The following is a 24289-nucleotide window of genomic DNA, read 5'->3' on the forward strand; positions in this document are numbered from 1 at the left end:
TTATCGTTAGACTGCCTCTCATATTCTCATCAATTCAACTCCACTTCCCTGACCTCCTGAAATTTGAGAAGCCAAGCAGAGCTCTGGAGCAGAAATCCTGTATCTGTATTTGCAGCAAGGGGGCGGATTTGAAGTGAACTTTGCACAAGCACGTTACATTTCAGTGTGGTAGAATTTATATGACCTATTCTGAGTTTACTGTGGAGGTAAAGGTGGATGCTGCTGGAGGGAAATCTGAACTTCCACAAATATGCACTGCTTCATAAACAGTACTTACCTTCTGCTTATCACAAGAGCTCCAGCGCCAGCGTCTGTTTATGAATTTAGGTGAAGCCCTTTTCACTTAATTGGAAAATAGAATGTGTGAATAGTGATCAAAATGGCAGTGCCTCTGAAGCTGTGTCCACATGACAGAGCTGATCATATCTCTCTGTTAAGGGGATGTGTTCGTCCTCTTTTCCAAAAGTAATGAAACATCTGTGACCTGCTTCGGTCAAACTCCACAGCCGCGTTCCCCATGTCTAAAGGGTCCTGTGCAGAACACCCGCTTTCAGCACCTGTTCCTTTAAATGATAAAGAGCCACTCTCTGTTCACCCTGACCCTGAGCGCACAGCAGTGAGGAGCGAGGAGAAGCAGCTTTGGTTTTTAATCTTTTTCGCTTGGTTCTCTTTCTTCTCTGTTCTTGTTTTCTATGTTTTTATACTTAGCCATTTTTACCCTTTTTTAGCCCTAGTTTACTCGGCAGACTAGCGGTGTGGGTAGTTTACTCGGCAGACTAGCGGTGTGGGTAGTTTACTCGGCAGACTAGCGGTGGGGGTAGTTTACTCGGCAGACTAGCGGTGGGGGTAGTTTACTCGGCAGACTAGTGGTGTGGGTAGTTTACTCGGCAGACTAGCGGTGTAGGTAGTTTACTCTGTAGATTAGTGGTGCAGGTAGTTTACTCTGCATATTACCTGTGTGGGCAGTTTAATCGGCAGATTAGCCGCGTTGGTAGTTTACTCTGCAAATTAGCGATGTGGGTAGTTTACTCGGCAGATTAGCGGTGTGGGTAGTTTACTCGGCAGACTAGCGGTGTGGGTAGTTTACTCGGCAGACTAGCGGTGGGGGTAGTTTACTCGGCAGACTAGCGGTGTAGGTAGTTTACTCTGTAGATTAGCGGTGCAGGTAGTTTACTCTGCATATTACCTGTGTGGGCAGTTTAATCGGCAGATTAGCCGCGTTGGTAGTTTACTCTGCAAATTAGCGATGTGGGTAGTTTACTCGGCAGATTAGCGGGGTGGGTAGTTTACTCGGCAGACTAGCGTTGTGGGTAGTTTACTCTGCAGATTAGCGGTGTGGGTAGTTTGCTCTGCAGATTAGCTGTGTGGGTAGTTTGCTCAGCAGAGTAGCTGTGTGGGTAGTTTGCTCAGCAGATTAGCTGTGTGGGTAGTTTACTCTGCAGATTAGCTGTGTGGGTAGTTTACTCTGCAGATTAGCGGTGTGGGTAGTTTACTCTGCAGGTCAGTGACATTGTAGTGAGCTGAGGCTCATCCAGTCTGGGGTGAAATGGAGTTCATTACTGTGCCACAAGCTACTTGTTAAGGAATTATAATTTGGCAGAAGTATTTACAGATTTTATAAACATATTTGCCACCTCTGTTTATTTATTTTATTTTATTTACAGCTCTGTTTATTTATTTCATATTTATTATCAGAACCATTGTGTAAAAGGGTTATTGTGAAGTAACAGATGGACTACACCACTCGCCTTTGACTCGTGCTTGCGCTGCATCACAGCTGTGCGATAACACAATCCCTCTCGTGTTCTCTTGCTTAAACACCATCCATCTATTAGTGTAGTAGTTAATACAGCTCCATCATTAGCAGTGGGGTAACCAGATAGTGATCTTGGGAGGGCTTTGGCAAAACTGGGTGGACACAATATTTTTCATATGGAGTGCTGCTGGTGGATTTCGCATCTCACTTTCATGCTCCTCTCATGCTCCAGCTCTGAATCTGAATCTGAATCTGAATCTGAACAGCCGGGAACAAGTGCATCCCACTTATTTCAACTGAGAAATGTGAACTTAAGGCTGTTAACACAACTGATATAAATATCTATCTATGTTATATAATGTAATCCATTCATAAGGAGTTAACCCTTGAGGAGACACTGTGAAAGGATTCCTTTAAGAAGAGAGAGTGAGGGTCTCATTCAAAAATCTAATTAGTTTAAAATTGCCTGCATCATACTGAAGGCCAGACTGTTATCCCATCACTTCTAACAGCCACAGGAGCCACCCAGTCAGTGAGTGAGTAACACTGTCCCAGAGGAGAATTAAATTAGTTTTCCTCTAATATTCACAAATGATCTGATGACCTGAGGTACCACAGTTACACCCACAGTAACGTCAGTCACCCACACAGACGCATGTTCACAGATTTTTCCCTGTCTCTGTTTATTCCTGAATATTAGTCTGATATATGCTCGAAGGCAGGAAGTAATAAATAGACTGGAGAATTCCATACGGCATACGGATAACTTTATTAGCATCTGACACTGAGTTAGACTTCACCAAATCATGTGCCGCAGAGTGTATTACCCCGTGTGTGTGTGATATGTACGTGTAAAGAATATAGAATTTCTACTTTCCCATATTTTCTCCATGTGGTTTTGTGTTGTTTTGATCATAGTCATTCCCTCCATGGTTCAGCCGGTTAGGTCACTACTTTCCTTGCAGTCTAACACTGAACAATGAACTCTGTATTGGATGGTTGACCTCTTGTATGTCTCAGAAACTGGTAACAAAAGAAAATCCGGAATAACAAAATTATTTAAAAAAAAAAGAATAATAATAATAATAATATAGTTTGTATCTAAGCTCCTTTTAGAATACCCATGGACACTTTACTGTACAATATCCATTATAAATATTTATATCTAGTGTTAATGTGTTAATAGCTAGTGTTAATAGTTCTAATGATGTCATGCAGTCATTCACTTCACATTCCCACAGTATTTAACCTCTCTGCTCACCACTAGAGCATTACTCTCTTGTTATACAGATACTGTAAGCAATCTGGAGCAAACCAGAACCAGACTGTGGTGTGGTCTGCACTCTCCTAATTAGCTAAATGCACTTTTGTCTGCTTCTGTTTGTGCAAACTGGATTCAGTGCAAGGAACATGACTTCAGTCAAAAGAAATATGTCTGAATGATGCAAAGCTTTATTCAATCCATTGGAGGAAACCCACACATACACTGGGAGAACACCACAGTGACCCATGGTGGGGGTTGAATCCACAAACAAAAGACCCTAGAGTTGTGTGGCAGAGATACAGTTATGTACTGATATTATTTGTCCTCGAACACCCTGAAAATCTCTCAAATTATTAGGGCTGCTGAAGGTTATAAATAAATAAATAAATAAATAAATTAGAAGTGGAGATAAATGTTTAGTTTCCATGACGATGTATTTATGTACACCGTTAAATTAATGTAACCATTTAGTCAATAACTATATTTATGTCAAAGATGACAAAACAGTTAATATGTGATCATTAATCATTCATAATGTTGCCAAAAATCTGATTAATAGAACATCTTTTATTTATAAGGCTGTTAAGTTGTTATCTTGTAATGTCTTGGGGATACTCATGACTTATGACTTAATCAAAACAGAGCTGTTATCGTTTGACTGTTTTTTTCTTGTTTGAAACAATATGAAATAATCATTTTGAGACACATTTGGAGTCCAGGCTTTTCGGTTTAAGGAATCGCCCTCATCTGGTGTTCATGAAAGTCTTGGCGCTGCAGCAGTTCTTTAGGGACCGCATCGGCTCATAGACCCTGAGAGCATCATCAATCTCACTCTGAGGGTCTTCTACAACATGAGCCACTGTTCCCAACTGAGCTCTAAGAGCTAAATGCCATTCTGTCATTCCTCTGTGTTTTGCGAGATTCTCTCGTTTTCTTCCACTCCAGCTTGTCATTTTTCATAATGACAGGAATGAGCAGCAGCTGTGAGGTCTGAGATGGGCTCAAGCGAGAGCCTTAAAATGCAGAATAAGCCCATCTTTCACTTCACTTTCCACTTATCTCTCTACACCATCTGGGCAAACCTTTTTGAACAACTAATTTTCCCGCAGCTTATCTTCTTAGAAGAAAGGGTTATTGGGTGTTTCATAGGGAGTGTATTACTTTACTCTTCTGGCAGGTAGATGTTGGAACAGTTCTGTGAGGATATGATGGCACTGAGCTGCATAAACATTAGTGAGAAAAGGTGCTGTGAGTTCAGGCACTTTTTGGGAGTTTGGTGAAGTATTATGTAAGACTCCTTCCAAACCTGAGCTCTCAGAGCGAGGTATCCTAAATCAGGGGTTACACGTCATGACTTTTAGCCTGATTTCAACCCCAGTTTTCAGTTGGGGTGAGTCTGGCTTGTTGGCTCTAGACTGCAGACCCTGTGGGAAATTCATGTAGAGTGCGAGGGACTCTGATTCCAATTTTATGACTCCAAATCGTTTTTCAAACGCAGCATTTTTTCGACACAACTTTGGATGTAATTGCGTAGTGTAAACTCTCCACCAACTCAAGGGGCAGCCATAGCCTTGAGGTAAGAGAAGCGAGGTTGAGGCCAGAAGGTTTGCCTGTTCAATTCCCAGGACCGGCAAAAGAAAAAGTAATAATAAAAATATTTCACAGCTGAAGTCACGGTTGTGTGTTTGTGAAGAATTCCTCACTAGTGTGTGTTTGTGTGTTCACTACCACGGATGGGTCAAATGCAGAGAAGCAATTTCCCTAAGGGGATCCATAAAAGGTGTTTTCTTCTTTCTTCTTCGAGTCTGAACAAGGCCCATCAACAGCCAATGAAAACACAGCATAGATATTAAACACACACTTGCAATGTGGCCACAAGGGGCAGTGGTTCTCTACAGTGAAGGACAGATTAAACGCTCAAACTATGAAAACTTTGAAGACATTATAGTGCTAGATGCCCATGTCCCCAAATGACCAGTATTACCTGTAACAGAAACAACACAGTGGGCCAAAAAGGCATTTATTCCAACTTTATTCTAACATTCAGTTCCACCTTAAATGATGCAGCCACTACATATTGGAGTCTGCTACTGCTGAGCCATTTAAGGCGGAACGTAGCCTTAGGTGTGTGTTGCTTATCTTTAGCTCCCTCTGCAGTATGTAGAGACCGTGCTGAACATGCCTTCCCACAACCAGGGGGAAATAATCCCCAGTTGTGTAGTGTGTGTCTGACATTTCTCCATGAAAACTGGCAAAAAAAAAAGAAGAAAAAAACAGTTGTGCGACAGCCAGAGAAGCATATTCAAAAGAATGACAAAATTGTAGACCGGACAAGAAAAAAGACCCTACACACTTGTACACATCTGCAGCTCCATCTGTCCTGAGAACACAGTCCACAGCTTTGTTTTTAATTACATTTCTTAATTTAATTTTTACCTAGTACTGTGAGCATCATTCTTTTCTATGTAGATTACACATGCTGCGTGTCTGTGTCCATGATGGCCGCACCATGAAGTCAGAACACAGCGTGAACCATTTAGCATTCAGTACTCCTCGAGCAAATACGCCACACATGGAGCTAAAGCACCCTGCGATTATTTGAATTTCATTCACCAGGGGGCAAAAAACATAACTCCGAGACCTGAAAATAGACCATAAAAACATGAGAGTTATGGTCACTTAGCAACAGCCCTAGCTCCATTTCCCTCCGCACCATTAGTAGGAGGCCTCTCTGAATACTAAAGGCACAAATTGATTGTTTTTTATTTTATTTTTATCTTATTGTTGTCTTTTCCAGGAGAAGCACATGTCCTGATAAACACTGTGGAAATGGGTTTGAAGACTGTGGTCAGATTAATTGATAAAATCAATACTCAGTGTATCAGTGACTCTCGGAAAAATACATATTAATACAGCCACAGTGTGGGGCTCTGGATTAAAATAAAGATAAAGTAGAGATGCATTTGTAACTGTCACTTTGAGTCAAATGACCCACAGCCTCACACTATAGCACTGAACTCCAGAAAGTTCAGACCCACTGAAGTTAAGAATTTTTGGGCCTGTACTTGTATGGGAGGTGTTGAATGGGCCAACAGGGGGCGCTATCCTGTTGTCTGTGTGGATTCCAATGCCTGGATGCAGTGACAGGGACACTGTCCTCAACAAGTGGGTGAGACTTAAAACCAAGGTCCTGACTCTCTGAGGTTGTGGGGTCTTCTGATGCCAACCCTGACTGTTTCTTTTAGGCGGCCATGACACTTTCTGCCCAATGTTTGATGCACTGGGGCAGCATGGAGCATGGGTCCTCAGTGAAGGGGGGTGGGTAGATGCTGTGCATGTCTTAAAACATCATCAACCACAGGTTCATCACTAGCCTCAGGGTTAAGCCAGTAGTGCTCTCTTAGGACTCCCAGACGTAGATGGCCAATGCACCACCAGGGATCAACCCAGTGAATTTCCAATGATAGGACCAACAGTCTGGACAAATCGGGAGCCCCCAAAATGTTTGTAATGTTCGATCAAACCAATGGCACTACATATTACTCTTCATGGATTATGGATCATTGCCCTGTGAAGGACTGGCGCCCCCTCCAGGGTGTATTCCCGCCTTGCGCCCAATGATTCCAGGTAGGCTCTGGACCCACCGCGACCATGAACTGGATAAGGGCTACAGATAATGAATGAATGAATAATGGATCAATGCTTAAACAGTGACTTTAGGGGCTTCTTTACAACTTGAAGGAAATATTGCTGAATCCCCCATGCCCAGGCCTCTTCTCCTGGTCCATAACATCATTTTCTTCCACTCTACCTTGTCGTATTGTTCATTATGAAAGGAATGAGGACCACCTCTTGGTTTAGACGGTCCAGACATGAGCATAAAGTAGGGCCTGAGGTAAACAAGCCCACCTTTCATTCCATTTTCCTCAAAGAATTGGTACAAACGTGTCATTGTTGTGCTTCATGTGGAGCAGGAGGAAAACATTTCCCCACTATCAACTCTATCAGTGTGGAGGAAAACAATGTCCCAGAGCAATTCTCTGTGTGTACAGCAATGAACCTCAACATGAAGAGCACCCGCTGAGTGCTCTGTTGGTGTAGATGGCATGTGTCAAATCGCTGTCCATATGAACAAACAGACCCAAGGTTTCTCCATTGGTTCCTCTTCTCCCCACAGAGCCTTGGTTCATCACGTCTCCAGATAAATACAGTCCACCTAATGGAAAAGAAAATGGGACCAGGTCCTTCTTATATGGCTCCAAGATGCTTCTCTGATGCTCGAAGTATTCATTTACTTATATTAAATCACAGTTATGTCGCTTTTCCTCCGCATGGATCCGGCTCTAAACGACTCGGCTCGGCTTGTCTCAGCACGCTTAAAGCTTGTCTCTTTTCCACTGCCAGGGCTTCCCCATGGAATGGAGCCGTGACGTCACTAAACCCCGTCTCTAAATGGAATCGCTAGCTCTGAAAAAGCACAACTAAGCGGGCGGTAAAGTTTGGCACCGTTTACTCATCATGTATTCATGTGTTGTTTTTAAACCCTGTGTCCACTCTCTGTCCACTCTGTGAGACACTCCTCCCTCGTTGGTCCACCTTGTAGATGTAAAGTCAGAGACAGTAGCTCATCTGTCGCTGCACAGTGTGTGTCGCTCGTCCTCTAGTCCTTCATCGGTGGACACTGGATGCTTTTGGTTGGTGGACTATTCTCAGTCCAACAGGTGACACTGAGGGGGTTTAAAAGTCCAGGAGCACTGCTGTGTCTGTAATTGTAGAACCACAGAGTGCTCCAGTGTGGTCAGTGTGGACAAATAGTGTAGACACAAGGTAGATATTCCTAATCCAGTGATCGCTCAGTGTATAAGTCGAGACGGCTCTTAATGTAGAGAGGGGTGTAAAATAAATACGTTAAGGGTCATCCATTGTCCACACAAGCAGTAACAGGATGTTTAATTGCCTTTGAAAAGTATTGACTGATAGCCTCTACTCTTTAGGAACATTGTCGTGAGGATTTGATGGCAGCCATTAGATCATTATTAAGGTCAGGTGGTGTTTAACGATTAGTTCAGGATCACCCAAATGGACTGGATTGAGTGCCATTGCACAACTCCACACCCCGACTGTGGGGGCTTTACAGCCCTCTTGCTGACACTTGGCACTGGGTGTGGCCGTCATGTGCAGCTGCTTCTGTATGGCCCATGCTTTTCTATGGAGATTATACAACCAGCATGTTCACAAATGAGCTCCTGTGTCCATAAAGGGTCCAACGTAATGTATGTACGCACCCTTGGACAACAGTGTAATGTAACAACAGGTCAGTACGTCGATTTTGAGGCAGGTTCTGTGGGCTTTTCAAAGCACAATGACTCTGCAAACCGAGGTCCTGTTAGAGATGCAGTAGACAGTGATTAGGTTGCCAAAAATTGCTGGTGCATTTCTTGAATACACGCTGATTCACTCCTTCCATGAACCCTGATGAAAGGACAGGGCTGTGAGCTGTAGGAGGCTCAGGGAAACGTCTCTGTGTGTGGGTGATTACATGTGTTTCAGTAGGGGATTGTTACACTATGCCATTTTTAGATGCACTGAGATATTGATCAGATCAGTGTGTGACGTAAGAGTTAAAGAGTCACAGCCCTACAGTGTATGCATCAAAAGAAACGTGGAAATGATCATGAGGCCTGTTTGCGTTACTCTGTGTTTTATAATCTGCAAACCAACTAGCCATAACATTAAAAACATGCTCTGGAATATTGTGTAAATTGTCCTAGCGCTAACAAAGCAACTGGAGAAATGAACCCCACAGACATCCACGGATCAGATTTGTTTTCTCAGCACATTCTGGATGCTGAGATTGGATTGAGATCTGAGGAACCTGGAGGCCAAGACCACACTTTGCACTCTTTGTTGTGAGCTCAGACTCTTTCTAAACAGTGTTTGTAGTGTGGCTGGGAGCATTATCCTGCTGAAAGAGCCCCCTCCAATTAGGAAATATTGTTGCTATGAAGCGGGAAGACTTGGATTACAATGTGTATGTAGGTGGTACATCTGAACGAAACATGTACATGAACGCCAGGACCTAAGGGGAAGAGGAGAACATCACTCATAGTGTCACCCCACCTCTAGCAGCTCACCTTCTTACCATAGCGCAGGCACCCAACCTTCCACATGGTTCTGAATGTAGGAGAAAAATATTAGGACGATTCTAATGGCCTGTGACTAACAGGGGCCATAAAAACAGTTGGTGTTGGGGCCCAGAGAAGCGATGAGCATGAGCCATGAGACGCATGCTGTGAACCCATCTTTCCACTCCACTGACACTGCACCACGCATTCCACCCCTGTGCTACTGAAGCTGAAGTCGTGGCTGATCATATATGTCCAAAAGTTCATAAGCAAGACTTGAAGGAAGAGTAAATTCAGTAGCTTTAAAGGAATACTATGTAATATTTTTACAGCTTCAAAATCAGTATGATACTTGACCCTAATCTTCTGACCTGTAATAGGGAGAATAGAGCGTCTGTTGCTGCTACTCTGGGCTCAGCACTGCAGAAACTGCACTATGTAACTATTGGAGGAAAGTAGGAAAAAGTTCTATAGCAAACTCAAGAGATGGAGGCATGGAATCTAAGGTCTCTATGTCAGTGCCGTGTTCAGAGAGGGGGCTAAAGGACCACAGCATTGGAGACAAGGAACTGCATTCTCTGGAGTGATGGCGCTCCATCCAATAGCTCTGGGGTGAGTCGGGATCCAGAACTAATCGCAGTATATTACTTTCACCAGACAGTTCTTGCAGTTTTATAATCACCCACGTCTGCTCTATGACAATTTACTCTGCACAGAAGCCAGGTCAATTATGGATTAGTGATGAGAGATACAGAAAGGCCAAGAGGGACGGCAAAGCTGAAATGTTACATCGGCTCTCTTCTCTGCGAACTCTGTATCAGATAAACGTTCCAGCCGCTGAGTTATCTTTCACAATCTACACATCTAAGATCCACATCATGTGCTACACTCTTTCACAGGGGCTGAATTATTGAGAGGAGGCCATTGAAGTTTCCTCCAGTGCTGCAGAGCACCAGAGATCTTTAAAGAACTAACGTCCAAGGCCATATACACGAAAGCTTTCATGTTTCCCTGCTTCAAAGAACTAGGAAACTTCAAGACAAGGGTCATCTCAGTGTCATGATGACATTTCCAATGCACATATACTAAAGATCCAAACATGTGTTGATATCATAGCTCTATATTGTATACTCCCGATAGAATAATAAAAAAAAGCCTTGAGCTGTGGAGTAGTACGCAGTAAATTCACCAGTGTTAAATCAACACTATTAGTGATAGAGCTGCATTTTCCAGAGAATCATTGGCCATACAGTACCTTTGGGATGAGCTGGAGTGGTGTTTGGGATCGGAGCCCAATTATCTAACTTCACCACCTTCCCTCATCCATATTTATGTGGCTGAATGCCCTCAAATCCTTACATAACTGCTCTATTGTCATTTGGACAGGTCAACTTTGAGGGAAACCCTCTCTCAATACAAATAAACACAGGAGTACAGCAGTAAGAGTTAAACCGTGGTCACACAAGGCAGTTGTGGCACGTTTCTAAGGCATGGAACCTACACGACTCGACTCAACTTGGCTCTTTTGCTTTTTCACTAGCCAAATCTGCTCCTAGTCCTTGGAACCAGGTACTTTTTTTTAGTCCCTGGTCAGTTACGGTTCCAATCGAGACGAATAGGTACTAAATGGTGACATGTAGACCCTGCAGAGCACTGATTGGCCAGAGACCTGTCAATCACCACGAAATGCAGAGCTCCAGGTCAAACTCGCCGCTTTCAAGATCTCTGAGGTTACCGCAGTTTGTATCATTCCCCCGAGGGGTTTCTGAAGAGGTTCAAATGCTCCTTGGGTCGGTGACTGATGACAATCTCCAGCAAAAGCCGAACATGCGACAAGGAAAACTGATCTCTGAGAACTGGGTCATGGAGCTGTGTTCAGACCAAAAACAAAACCAGCACATGAATACACAACAAGTAAACAGAGCCTGCCTTTACAGTCGGCGTTGTTGTGGTTTTTAAAGCATGTGGTTCCCATTAGAGACGGGTTTTGCGACGTCACTGGCTCCATTTTGCAGTGGAGCTGTGCTAGTGGAAAAGCTACAAGCTAAAAGCTAGTCGAGTCAAGCTGAGTCGAGCCAATTCCATGCAGTGGAAAGCACGATTGCAACGTGCTAAACTCTGTAAAATAGGTGGAGCCCATGTGGCCCTGGAAGATTGCTAACACAAACAGTCCATTTTGATGCTATTAGCTAAGTGGCTAACACACACAATAAAAACACAGCAAAAAGACACATCCCTCAAATCCCAACTAGTTTAGCGTTGGAATTGGCGACTCGAAAGTGTCCGTAGGTGTGAGTGTGTGAGTGAATGTGTGTGTGTCTGTGTTGCCCTGTGAAGGACTGGCGTCCCCTCCAGGGTGTATTCCCGCCTTGCGCCGGATGATTCCAGGTAGGCTCTGGACCCCCCGCGACCCTAAATTGGATAAGCGGTTACAGATAATGGATGGATGGATGGAAGTTTAAAGACGTAAAGGGAAACTAATTACTTGTCATTGTGTGGACTTCTGCATTTAACCCATCCATGACAGTGATAACACAAACACAGTGGTGCACTAGGGGCAATGAACAAACACACAGCGGTGCCCTAGAGGCAGTGAACAAACACCCAGAGCAGTCGGTAGCCATCCCTGCTGCATGGGGAGCAGTTGAGGATGAGTTGCCTTGCTCCAGGGAACATGAAGAATTACATTATTCCAGGCATGAATATGGGGAGTGTAATATTTAAAATTACATGTAAGAAGGATATATAGATTTTTATCTCATGTCTGGAACTACACGCCCTTCTACATCAGCATAAGTCAATCTTTCCTCTCTGCAGCAGTTAGCATCTTCAATTTCTACTCCCATTTGGACAGGAGTAAATGTCTATGGGTTCCTGAGCTATTTCCTTGTTTTACAGGAGCTCCTGTGTGTTTTATTTTCTTCTGGATCGGATCAGCTGGAATTGTGTTTTTGTCCCTTTCCCCTTTGGGAAAATTACAAGCCGAACGTCCTGCTGTTTTTCAAATAATGCAGGGCTCGTCTGATTCAAATCTGTGAGATGTTCTGTTTTTTTCTTCTGTTGTTTTTTTGTTTGAAATAAAACCACGTCCATGCTCACCTGCTCCCTTTCTTAGATTGAGACACAGATCATGGAGTGTCCACCACTTGTTGTTGCTACACACACAAACTTGATGAAATAACACCCTGAGGCGAGTCTGGCTAGGCTGCCTTTGGAAGCCCCTGCAGGAAGCAAGAGCTGAGAGGCAGCTGGCGATGAAACTCTCATTTCTTCACTTGTGACACAGTCCTGAGGACTCACTGCTTCTATCCTACACTGCACTGCTCTTGTATGCATAATACTGGGCAGAAATTAGTGTTGAATCCCTGTAATCATTTTATTATACAGTCAAAATGACAGAATTGGAAGCTGACATCGTGTGCACTGATGAATATATTTATCTCATGCACAGCTTCGCTCCTTACATACATAAAAGCAATCATGAAATTCCATTTGTGGATTTTTTTTCTAACATGTCAGAGACTACAAAGTGACACTGCACTTTACAAGTCTAACAATTTCTTGTGTCAAAATTATCGCTGTTTTATCATAAAAAGAATAATGTAGCTCTTGTCTGAAATGTGACATGATTGACATTTCCACACTAAAACTGAATCCCCAATATTCCCCTACACCCTATGTAGGGCACAGTGTGGGTCAAGGAATAGCAGGAGGTAAAACACATGCCTTAGGTGTGGAGCATCACCTGTGCAGCGCATGCAGGAGAATCCCCGGAATATTTCCCGCTCCGTTCTCACATGCGCTGACCCTGACTTCACCCGGTGCATTTGTTAGGGCTTGAGGAGGATAACGTCCAGGTAAGATTCTGGACAAATGTTGCAGGTGGTCGCATTCACACATACAGCTCCTCAGGATTTTCTGGATTGCTCTGCATGCGTGAAAGGGGCAACAGTGATTTTAGTTCTGTCTGAATACAACATTTTAATATTATTCCTGGAATGCACGCTCCTGTTGCAGGAAAGGTTTCCAGAGTATTTTGCCTGCTATTAAATGTAGAGTGAATATTCCAACATATCCCATGGTACAGTTTCTTTGTAGGTTTTCTCAACAATGAAGGCTGTGGAGAAGGTGCTGGGTTTTATAAAATAGGGCAGAAATTGGACAAGTCATTAAGAACATGGCAAAACCCATGCTCAAATTCACAAGACGAATTAAACTATGACTCAGGAGTGAAAATTCAAGCAGCCATAGGGGCATTTTGTGCACAATGGCAGCCTCATAACCTGTTATTGGCCTTTAAACTACTGCCATTAAACGGTTTATAATAGCAGTTATCATAATTGTATGAAGGATTAAGAATGAGTGAAGTCTTTTGCTGTCATCTCACCCATTATTTATTTCAGAAAGATTAGAAGGTAAGGTCTCTGGGGGCTGGATTTTTCAAGTTGCCGGGCTGTTCTCAGAACAGTAGGCAACTATGTGTAAAACCGTGGGCTAAAGGGCCATAGAGCTGTGAAAGTGGAGATCTGTCTAGTATCATTTGGGATGAGTTGGAGTGGAGTTTGTGATGCAGAACTAATCATTCAACACAGCAGCTGACTTCACTGATGTCTCTGTGGCTGAAAACCATTAAATCCAAAGCAGCATAGTTCCAACATGTAGCATAAAGCCGTCCCAGTCGAGTAGAATAACAACCCAGAGTCATACCTTTATGTTGGATAAGCAGGTGTACACACTTCTTGGATATATGTTGTGTATTTGCATGAATGTTAATAACACACTTATGCACAGTGTTATGTGCAGATAGCTGCTTCCTCTTTGTTCGTCCAAAAACCCTACAGTAGCACAAAGTCAGAAGTGGCGCCTTTTCAAGTGTGTGGCCCATTAGATGCGACTCGGTGGTCGCATGTTTAAAAAAAAATCTGAAAATTGCCCACACCGCAATTACGCACAACATTTGCATGGCTTTGAAGATGGAGCTCACACCGGTGCACTTACCTTGCTTTCAGAGCACACCACACCTTCAGAATCAAGGACGGGTGATTATGCTAAAGAGAATCACGTCATTTGTGGAGCAAGTGCTTGGAAATTAACATGCTCCTGATGACCCCCCTCCCTTCCCTCGCTCCCTCTCTCTCTCTCCGGATCGAGCCAAGTTTCCAAATGTATTCTCACTCAAAGCGTGTCCCAGGCTCTTGACGGCAGATGGGTTTCGCTGAGAGCTGGTGGCATATGTAAAGCAAAGCATGGTGAAGCTGGATCCACACACAAGCACTCGATGGAATTAACAGAGGGGGGTATTGGATGAGACAGATAGCTGGGCTTAAAAGAATGCAAAAAAACAGTCAGTTTAAACCCCACGACAAAAGACAACAATAAACATATACATCTTTATATACATCTTTTAAACTAAAAATAAGCAAATATATGTTCAGTTTATTTTTCTCAGTCAAAAACTACACTATTAAACTTAAGTAAACTTGGCTTATACTCAGAAGAACGCAGAAAAGTCGAAGTGTGTGTGTGTGTAATCAATCTTTTGATCGATCTATGCTTAAGAAAGGTATAATTAAGTATTCATGCCTCATACATAATGCTGAAGTTTATTTGGCTTGTAACTTGGGGTGGAATAGCAGAGAGTAAATATTACAGGGGTGGAACTGAACCTGATGCACCGTGTTATTAACCGACACAAACGTATAAACATTTGGCTGCTTTTATCATCAGTATCCTCCCAAGGTATGAGCAACATTTTATGTACATGTCTAAAATGTAAATAAAGTACTGTCACGTCCTGTGTTTGTTTTCCTAGGGATGTGCTCATTTAGCACATGGCTCTGTTTATTCTTCCTGTCTCCGCCCTAGTCCCGCCTTAGCTCCGCCCTCTCATCAGAGTCTCCATTGTAGTCCTGCCCTCTCGTTTTTGTCCCCAGGTGTTCCTTGTCAGTGCTCTGTGTATATATAGTCCCTTTGTTTCAGTGTTACCTGGTCGGTTCTTGTGTGTTCGTGTGTAGATGTGTTTCTTTGTCTGTTGTCTTACACATTACCACCAGTTCACAGTTATGTTCCTGTCCTAGTTATGTTCCTCTGAGTTCTAGTTTGTTTTCTTGCCTCCCTGCTCCTGTTTGTTTTCTGTTTGTTGTGTTTGCCTTGGTTTTGGTTCAATACATCTTCCTTGCGTGTACGTTCACCTCCTCATCCTCCTTCAACTGTGACAAGAACTAAAAGACCATAACTGCTTAAACGCTGTCCTGTGCCTGTTGAGGACACTTTGCTTCATCATAATTTGTTGTTATTGTATGTTCAAGTGAGGCCCCACCCACTGGTGACACTGTTTCACTGCAGACACTGCCTGTTATTTACCGAAAGAAGGCAGCAGTGCTACATAAGGTATACTTGGCAAATGTTCTTAAGTTTATACACTTTATTTAATAAAATAAATTCATCCATTCTCACACACACACACCCTCACCCAGTCACTTTCACACTTACACCTGTGGAAAAGTTCATACAGCCAACCCACCAAACTAAAATCCAAAGCAGCATAGTTCCAACATGTAGCATAAAGCCGTCCCAGTCGAGTAGAATAACAACCCAGAGTCATACCTTTATGTTGGATAAGCAGGTGTACACAACTCTTGGATATATGTTGTGTATATGCATGAATGTTAATATTACACTATTACGCACAGTGTTATGTGCAGATAGCTGTTTTCTCTTTGTTCGTCCAAAAACCCTACAGTAGCGCAAAGTCAGAAGTGGCGCCTTTTCAAGTGTGTGGCCCATTAGATGTGAAAAGAACCCACCACACTCCTCACAGACACAGTGGTCTTTGGGTGCTCCTTCAAGTGAGATTTAACCATCGCTTGCAGGTGAGATGCTACTGGCAATGTATATTTCCACAGAACAGCACCGACCAATAGAATGATTTGCACAGCCACATGAGTCTAACAATATTCCAAATGCCAAGCATCAGCAGGAATGGTATAAAGACACCCTGCACTGGACTGTGGAGCAGTGGAACCGTGTACTCTGGAGGAAAGTACCTTGGTAGCATCTGTGATTCAGAGGTAACTATCATCTGTTAGTCCCTGGTTGTGGCTGCCATCAAATCCTCATAGCAGCTGGTGTACATTTGGTGTAGAGTGTTTCATGCTGATGCTGGTGTCACTGATGAACTTACGACATATGTAAGGTGGAACGAAATGTTTGTACTGACCATGTCATCCCATGACCCAAAGATATTTTTACTTATTTGTTTTATGGATCTACACAAATAGCATAGCAAACAATAACTGTAGCTAGTGGTTGTTTATCTGTGACCTATAAAGGAAGAGAAAATATAACAAGTAACCAAGAACAGAGAATACCAATCAAGAGTGACTGAGAGAGAAGAGCGTAATGCAAAACAAACAACTTTGAAACACAGAAACAAGATAGGAAACTCAAGACCATGAATAAAGGAATCAATGAACCTAGACAAAATAAAAGTCATAAACATGAAGACTCAAACAGAGACCTAAAGAACTAATGAGGTAGCTACACAAAGAGTCCCAGAGACTTAAAAGGAAACCTAAACAGAGATATAACAGAGAGTTAGAACAACAAACTAAAAATGATAGACAAACATTGAGGGCTTATAAACACTCAAGCAAACACCGAAGAACTATGAAATGTTTAAAACATTTGATATTTTCTAACCTCTGATCCCTGTTTGACTAATCAAGGACTGTGATGCTATACAACTGAAGCCACCCCTGCAGCAAAGAATCATTACCCAGTCAGTACTGTCAGACCTCATTATACATTTCAGCATGCCATTTTCTGTCAATGAGCATCAAGGCTTTTAGCACTTTTTCTTAATAAAAGGCAAGAACCTTCAAGTCAAGCAATTACTGCACAAGTAAAAAGTGTGGTGGCAGGCAAATGGGACTAAAAATAATCTAGCAACGACAGAAAATGTGACTGTAGACACATGGTCAGACCATATAAGAAAAAGAAACTGAAGAGTTTGAACAAATGTCAAGAATGCCACATCATGAATGTTGTTGAACGCATCACCTTTGACAACACAGCAACCATGAAAAAGGCATGTTTTCCAGGACTGAGAAATGAAGAATATGACCATGATAATTCTGGCATTTTGAATGAACTCACAGTGGGGATTGAAAATTCCTTGAGTGCAAAAACTCAGACAAGACTTCACTGATTTGCACACACTTTTAAACTCTTTATAGGAGACGGCCTTGAAGAGACTAAATTAGTCAGTGTAAGTCTTGCTAAAGGTTCCAGGTTGTGCTCCTTGCTTCACACAACAGGAACTTCTTTCAAGGCAAAAATGTGAAGAAGCCTGGACAGCATGAAATAGTTGCCTTATATGCTGGAATTCCACACTAAAGCAACTGAAATCTGTGCTCAACTGTGATCACTTGAAACTTTCTACAGCTCTTGACAATGGAAGATAAATGGACAGTATTCACCGCTAGATAGTGGAACTAGTTGATGTCCTTCAGCCTTTTGGAATAGCCAATGACCTTGCACAAAGGGGAAAAAATGTGGAGTGCTGAGGTAACATTCTTCTTAATCACCTAAAATTACCTGGAAAATTAGAAAAGAGAAAGTGCCCTACATGGGTGGTTTGATCTATAGCCTGCAATCACTCCAAAGGATATTCAGTGGAAGGATGCCAGATGGATTGATGTAGCAACTTTACCCTTCTCTGACCCTACAGATTTAAAAGCTGGTCTGCTGGATCTTTCCTTTGGGACAATGTGATTGTTAATAAAAATGTTATTTAATGTTTGACTATAAAAGAAATATGCTACAAATGTATTTATTAACATGCTGATATATCTTGTGGGTAGCACGGTGGCACCACAGGTAATGTCATCATCTTCGGGTTGTGGGATCAAGCCGTATGGGTTTCCTCTCAGGGTCCAAAAACATGTGTAGGTAGGTGAATTGGCGCCTCAAAACAGTGTCCATAGGTGTGAGTGAATGTGAGTGTGTGTTGCCCCGTGATGGATTAGCGCCACCTCCAGAGTGATTCCAGCCTTGTGCCCAGTGATTCCAGGTAGGATCCAGACTCACCGCCACACTGAATTGGATAAACAGATACAGACAATGAATGAATGAATGAATGATAGATTGTCATTACATGGTTGATATCCCAGGTATGCGATATGACTGTTAGTATGTACCATTCAACACCTGAGTGCATTATGTCATTAATGGTTTTGTGGGTTTATCAGACATGATTCTAAAAATGGTGTGAAAGAGCACCCTAAACACCAGTGAGCAGTACCAGATGACACCAGCAGAGCCTGAGACCTTCGCTGCTGTTGCCAGAACAACACCAAAAAACAGAAAGAGATTCATGTTTCAGTCCCCGATTCAGCTGAACCATTATTTGGATATTTCTGGTGGACAGAACAATCTTCCGCTTTCGGCAATGAAAGGCACACCCCACCCTCCTCATTCAAGGTGACAGTAAGATTCATGACAGTGAATATAAGCATTCTTGTCAGTATAATTAAATGTGTTTAGTTTTGCAATATCCACACTAGATAATATTAGTATTCAGTGGCAAACTAAAACGAACATGCTTTTGTTTAAATACATGTCTATTTTTGATTTAATGTCAGTACAATTTGTGTTTATATTTGTCTTTATTCAGTGGAACCTCTACTTATGAACTTGATCCGTTCCGTGACCCGGTTCATAAGTAGAAAAGTTCCTTTCTCGAGTCAATTTTCCCCATTTAAAATAATGGAAAATCAACTAATGCAATCCAGCCCCCACCCCGAAAGTCATCCTTTTTACACTGATACATGTTTACGAAACTCTCAAATTAGTGAAAAAAAATACATGTAGCATTACTAAAAATAAAAGAGAAATACAGTGGTAACAGTGATAAAAAAGAAATAATAAAGTTTTAAGTGGTTACACATCGCTACGTTGAAGACGTGATGACTGGCTGGAGGAGTAACACAGGCACTGGCTGTATGACGGGAGGTGGGGGGTGGGTGGAATAACGGAGAGTAGGTGGTGAATGTGGGGAGACGAAGCGTAGATACAGCTTAACTTAGCACGAATTTAGATGTCTGCTATTTACACTAATGCTAAATTGCTAAAGCTACAATGTGCTAATCTTAAAAGCTCACTCAAGTCTGGGGGCGCTGGGAGACTCGCCTATTGGGGTCAGTGGACATTTCCAGGCGGAGGCTGGGGTTCGTTTCTAGAGTCGTGGTTCATTGGTGGAGGCAAACAACATTCAAATGCCCAGTTCATATCTTGGAAAGTTTGTTAGTATAGGCGTTCGTTAGTAGAGGTTCCACTGTATTCTCATTTATATGTATATACATTGTTTAATTTTCACTTGAATAGTCATTTGGAAAAAAACATGTTTTGTTTTTTAACATATTTAAACATATTTAAACTTATGGACATATCTTTATTTTAACTATATAAAGAAAAAGGTATAAAACTACAGTCAAAAGGAAGAAATGTTATTTAATATATTATCTGAGAGCAAAGACCTTGAGAAAAAAGAAGGAATGTGCTAGATCAGCTTTCCTTAGGAATCCTTTGAATTTTGCAAAGACTTTACTAGGTAAGGAGACGTCTGGGAGTTTAAATGGTGGAAAAAGGGAATTGAAGGAACATTTTAGTGGTTTGTATGCTGATAAGTGTCAGGCAAAGGAGATATTTCACCAGTCAGAGAAATAAAATGGCAAATGTATGTTAGCCCATCAAAATGGCATGAGGTTCAAGATATGGTGTGTCATATATGTTCAGGAGGGTACGATGTTTTGTGTTTTTTTTTTTGTGATAGCATGGAATTGAAAGCCAATAAATAAATCAATATATCAGTACAATTGGCAGGGGCGTATCTAGCTTTGCTTGTTGTTTTCAACATAGCAGCATGATCTAGCGTCAGATTCAGACAGCAAAGAAAGAGGGTAGGGACCTACATGTCATTTTCCTGGATTTAGCTAATGCATTTGGCTCGGTGCATCAAATTTATGAGGAAAGCCTTTGAAATCTTCCAGGTTCCTGATAAGTTTATGAGGCTGGTTAAAATTTATTTTGAAGATATTCAGTTTTGTTTTATTATAGGAGAACTTATGTCATGGCAGTGATTGGAAATGGGTATAATGGCTTTTGGCTAGGCTGAAAGTTAAACCAAGCAAGTCTTGAACTTTGTCAATTGTTAAAGAAAAAATTTTTAAAAAATTATTTTTTTTATTTTTTTATTTTTTTGTGGAAGGGGAACTGATCCCTTCTTTACTGGGGAGACCAGTGAAGAGTTTACATTGATGGTAGAGTACAGCTCTAAATAATATTGTCACACCCTCGTCCTGTCATGTCTGCCCCCCCCCCCATGTGCTCTCTTAGCACATGGCTCTGTTTGTTGTTGTCCATGTCTCCGCCCATGTCCCACCTTTGTTCCTCCTCCTCGTCCATGTCTTATAACCCTCGTTATCTTTTCCACGTGTGTCTTGTTTGTGTTATGTATTTAAGTCCCCTTGTCTCACTTCCTCGTATCGGTCATTCGTTTCACTCCCCAAGTCATGCTGGTCCTCTTCTATAGTTGCCGTGTCATGTTACCCAGTCTGGTCTGTCTCCGTCGTTTTGTTTCATGTTATTAAGTCTGTCTGTCGTGTTTTCTCTAGCCCTCTGTGTTAGGTTTCATATTTAGCTGTGTTTATGTTTAGCTTTAGGTATCTGTGTTTACTTAGCTTTCTAGGTCTTTGTGAAGTATCTCTGTCAAGGTCTTTAGTCTGTCTGTCTTTCCCATTTGCTGTAGTTCTTCGTTTTAGGTTTAGTCTGTCTAGCTCTTTGTATTTTAGTTTAGTCTGCTTACCTCCCTTTTGTCTGTCTCTGTTAGCTCCCTGTGTGTTATTTTCTGTTAAAGTATCTGTGTTTTAGCGTGTGCATCTAACTCCGTCAATCCGCCCTCCGTGATTCCTGACAGATACAGAGTTGTGTGCCTAAAGGCTGAATTGGTGCAGGTTATAAATAGCTTTGATCGAACGTTTGCCTTATTGCCTTGTATTAGATGACTGATGACAGGTTTTGATGTTCCGATTACAGAATTAGAGAGGATGGAAAGGGCCACAGTATTTAAGTAGCGTGGCATTGTAGGGTAGATGATTACAGGAATGTTGTGGCTGCAGGTAGGAAGAGGGTGGTGTAGGCCCTATGTAAAACTCTAATGGCTTGGCATAGGACTTTACATACAATATGATACAGGTTTTACTCAGATTGAGAAATGAGCACTGGTTTCACTCAGCGTGAGCCTCGAAACAATTGCTGGTTATATTCAGGGTGAATCTTGTTCGAGGCTCATGAGACTGGTCTTACTCAAAGGGAAGGTGGAGTCATATTAGCTTGGTGATTGGTCTGGGCAAAGCTGATGTAATCATACATACATACATTCATTTGAAGCTTTTCTGAAGACCCAGATTTACTTCATTAGTAAACTGGTATTTATGTTCCCAGTGATTTTAAGACTTGAGACTTGTGTGACACCACTGTCCTCACAGACAGTGAACTGAGGAGAGGATTGAACCCACGATCCTGGATCTGAATTTACCTGCAGTGTCACCATGCTAGTCTTTCTTAGATGGTGTGATGCTGAGCTGTGTTAGTGGGATAACTTGCATAAAACATGGGCTGCTTGTGCTTCATTGCTGTGGCAGGTGTTTTTGCCATACAAGGTTAGCCATGTGGGAAGTATGATTTAACTGTATGAGTACAAGGCAACATTCCTATTGTTATTATAAATATTAGTATTGATAGTCATTTTTAGCATTGAAATGTATATATTTGTAATTAGTCAATGCTTCCTGCTTCCTGATTTTGAGAACGGCAGATTTGTAAATATCCATAGATCAAAATGTACATTTGAAAGGTTAAAATTCATGAGCCACATCAAAGACACATTTAACACTAAGTACAGTTTGATTTAATCGGGATTCAGCCAGTGTGTGTGTCCATCTCTATAGATAATGGTTACTCAGGATTGATACTTCCATGGCAATGGATCTGGACCACATGGAGAGGAAAGCAATGTCTCATCAACTAAGCCATGAATATCCAGCATTTAAAACCTCTCACTGTTATTCCACAAATTTACTCTAGGTTCAATAATGTCAGTTTGAATCAGTAATCAGACACATTTTTTCATAATTAATTAAATAATGGCCTCCTGCTGCAGGTAAAATTGTATCAAAGCAATGTGGTAATTTCAGGTCTTCATGTAAATTATATAGAACATATTCATGAATTGAAATGCACTATAGAAATTAACCTGCCACATTATTACCTGGAGACTGCAGGCTAGAATCTAGGTTATTCTTCAGCCTTCTGGGGCAGGGGTACTAAAGAGCACACTTGGCCTCACATCTGATGGGATATATCTGGCCAGTTTGCATTCCCCTCCAGTGTGTTAAGTTTGCGTTCAGTTGCTTTGCGCTAGCAGCAATTAGAAAAGAAGTTTGTGGTCTAGCACCGAGTGTCTCAGACCAAGCATGTTTAAGTATTACATTTTGCAAATGTTAGTAATGTTAAATAAGTTGTGGCTCCACCCACCCTCAGCATTATCATTACCATGTATCACAGAAAACCTCATTTAGTGTAGTGCAAGACTAGAAGATTAAAAGAAGTCAATTTTATTTACTTCAGTGATAGTATTCACAGAAATGCTACATGGTTTCTGAGATTTCACTCATGCTCCAGTGGTTTAAAAACTATTTTAGTGACAGTGGGTTGTGTACTGAGGCAAAGAACATGTTCTTCTCCTTGTGTCTGCTGTTGAGATTTTAGACAGCAACAGTCTCCTCATTTCTCACAGTTTTTTGTGTTTGTGAGACTTAATGTCTTGTCCTAGTCTTGACGACTTGCTAATAGGCATTAGACATTATATAATCTCAGTGAAAAGACGACAAATCAGCCTCAGCTTTAATTCACAGCCTCCAAAGTCAGGAAATCAATTAACAGGAAGTGGAACCCATTAAAGTGCAGAAGGCTGATGAAATGCAGATCTAGCAGAATTCATAGAAGTCCCAAGATTGCCTCTTTCAGCCCAGAAACTTTGGACTATGTCTCATTTACCAAGTCTCATTTGCAACGTCTCATTTACGCTATTGAAAGAGAAAAAAGGGGTGCTTTGGGGTGATGCTACAAAAAAAGCCATTTGATTCCCTGCTTAACCTTCAAGCTATTAGTGCCTTCTGTCAGTTTGAGTGACACTCTGTACTCTGCAGGGTTTCTGAGCTAGTAACTCAAAGGTTATGTGGAGGTTTTTGAATGGGACGTGAAATACACTATGGATTGGAAGAATATAGTCTCTGTCATTGTTACTCTGGGCTCAGCACTGCAGAAACTGCACTATGTATCCTCTTGAGGAGGGCAGGAGTTTCCTCTCCTTCCTCTCTTTATCCATCTGTTAAACCCTTAAAGTTATTTTAAGCGGAATATGGAGGTTTTATTGCTTAAGCAGGTTCCTTTAGCCAGTTTTCATGAACACTACACATTTATATTTGTTTTACCTGCTTCCTAAATACAAGGAAGTACTGGCATTTTTAACTCTGATTAATCATTAATTTTATTTTTACATTTTTTAATGGATTGCCAAAATACAATACATACATATACACATGCATACATAAATATGTGGGTCGATTCCCGCTCCGGGTGACTGTCTGTGAGGAGTGTGGTGTGTTCTCCCTGTGTCTGCGTGGGTTTCCTCCGGGTGACTGTCTGTGAGGAGTGTGGTGTGTTCTCCCTGTGTCTGCGTTGGTTTCCTCCGGGTGACTGTCTGTGAGGAGTGTGGTGTGTTCTCCCTGTGTCTGCGTGGGTTTCCTCCGGGTGACTGTCTGTGAGGAGTGTGGTGTGTTCTCTCTGTGTCTGCGTGGGTTTCCTCCGAGTGACTGTCTGTGAGGAGTATGGTGTGTTCTCTGTGTCTGTGTGGGTTTCCTCCGGGTGACTGTCTGTGAGGAGTGTGGTGTGTTCTCTCTGTGTCTGCGTGGGTTTCCTCCGGGTGACTGTCTGTGAGGAGTGTGGTGTGTTCTCTCTGTGTCTGCGTGGGTTTCCTCCGGGTGACTGTCTGTGAGGAGTGTGGTGTGTTCTCTCTGTGTC

The sequence above is a fragment of the Hoplias malabaricus genome, chromosome 9, assembly GCF_029633855.1.
Source record: "Hoplias malabaricus isolate fHopMal1 chromosome 9, fHopMal1.hap1, whole genome shotgun sequence".
Taxonomy (NCBI): domain Eukaryota; kingdom Metazoa; phylum Chordata; class Actinopteri; order Characiformes; family Erythrinidae; genus Hoplias; species Hoplias malabaricus.